This window comes from Otolemur garnettii, unplaced genomic scaffold, assembly GCF_000181295.1.
Source record: "Otolemur garnettii isolate 467f Iridium unplaced genomic scaffold, OtoGar3 scaffold00020, whole genome shotgun sequence".
Lineage (NCBI taxonomy): Eukaryota > Metazoa > Chordata > Mammalia > Primates > Galagidae > Otolemur > Otolemur garnettii.
The window spans coordinates 4,037,315-4,039,002 of NW_003852415.1; the positions used below are offsets into that span (position 1 = coordinate 4,037,315).

At 42.8% G+C, this 1,688-nt stretch overlaps 1 protein-coding gene across 1 annotated transcript in view; it reads left to right on the top strand.

Annotated features, from left to right (window-relative positions):
- AHSA1 (activator of HSP90 ATPase activity 1) overlaps positions 1-1,688 on the top strand; it is an 11,894-nt gene that overhangs the window by 3,414 nt on the left and 6,792 nt on the right. The gene's annotated exons all lie outside the window — the stretch shown is intronic.

A 1,688-nucleotide genomic window follows, 5' to 3' on the forward strand; every position in this document is an offset into this window, starting at 1 on the left:
CAGCAACCTCCCACTCTTGGGCTCAGGTGACCCTCTTGCCTTAATTTTTCTGTTTTTAGTAGAGACGAGGTCTCCCTTGTGTTTAGGCTGGTCTTGAACTCAAGAATTCAAGTTATCTACCCACCTCAGCCTCCCAGAGTGCTAGGATTACAGGCATGAGCCACTGCACCCGACCTAAGATGGTATTTTCTCTAATGAACTACCTTGTCTTAAGAATGATATAAAGCGGGAGGGTTTTAGTCTTGATCCTTTTTTTCACCCTTGCCAGTGTGAATCTAACAGATTAGATCAGTGTGCTAAAGAAACTTGAGTGTGACTATAATTTGGGGCTGTTTTATCTGTCTTCTAGTAAATGTCTCTGTATGACATGAGGAAAGAATTGGGGCGCTGCAGTTGCCCTACTTGGCTGGTCCTGACTCTTGGGAAGCTGAATGTAAAAAGCACTAAAGCTAAAGGAATATGAGATAGCTACTCTATGTATAGGGCATAGCCTGAAATGAATTTGTGCTTTGAGAAACATTTCTTGAGTGAATGGTTATAAAGGGGGTGAAAGTAGTTAAGGTCTTTCCATGATTTTTAGTTTTATAAAGTACACTTAAAACATAGTAGTCTCGAAGGAATCTTAAGTCTATTTTCTTATCCAGTCCCCTTTTTATAGATTGAGAAACTGAGGCTATAGAGAAGTAAAGGTAAATGTTAGCTAATTTTTAAATAGTTCTGCTAGAGCTCAACATAAGCAATCCTAAAAATCCCTGAACTGTGCAAAATAACTCAATAAAACCCTCAGTGCTTTGGGCGGCGCCTGTGGCTCAAAGAAGTAGGGCACTGGCTCTATATGTTGGAGGTGACGGGTTCAAACTCAGCCCTGCCTAAAAGCTGCAAAAAAAATAAAAAACAAAAACCACAGGGCTTATAGAGAAAAGATGAGAGTAAGGACATAATACCCCAGAACTTCATCAGTGACATGTTTTTAAAAATACAGAAATTGGCTCGGGGTGGTGCCTGTGGCTCAAAGGAGTAGAGCGATGGCCTCATATGCTGGAGGTGGTGGGTTCAAACCCAGCCCTGGCCAAAAACTGCAAAAAAAGAAAAAAGAAACTGGCTTAGCCCCTGTAGCTCAGCAGTTAGGGTACCAGCCACATACACTGAGGCTGATGGGTTCAAACCTGGCCCAGGCCTGACAAACAGTGGAAGCTGCAACAAAAAAGTAGCTGGGCATTGGTGGCGGGCACCGGTAGTCTCAGCTAATTGGGAGGCTGAGGCAAGAGAATCTCTTAAGCCCAAGAGTTTGAGTTTGCTGTGAATTGTGACACCATGGCACTCTGCAGAGGGCGACATAGTGAGACTCTATCTCAAAAAAAAAAAAAGAAACTAAAAATAGGTAGTGCAGATTTATACATGTGAAGTGGTAAAACACATATAAATATACTATGGCAAATATGGTGCTTTACCATGAAAAGACTTGAAGTTTACTTGTAAAAGTGTGAGTCTCAGAAAAGGGCCTAAGGGCTATTGTGAAGCCGTAGAAGGAGATCATCTTCAGTCGAAGGGATCACCTACATCTTTAGATGTAGATAGGTGTGGCTCACAACACACGTGAACGGGGGTTTTTGGAAGATAGATATTTGAGGCTCGGCACCTATAGCTCAACCAGCTAAGGCGCCAGCCACGTACACCTAAGGTGGCGG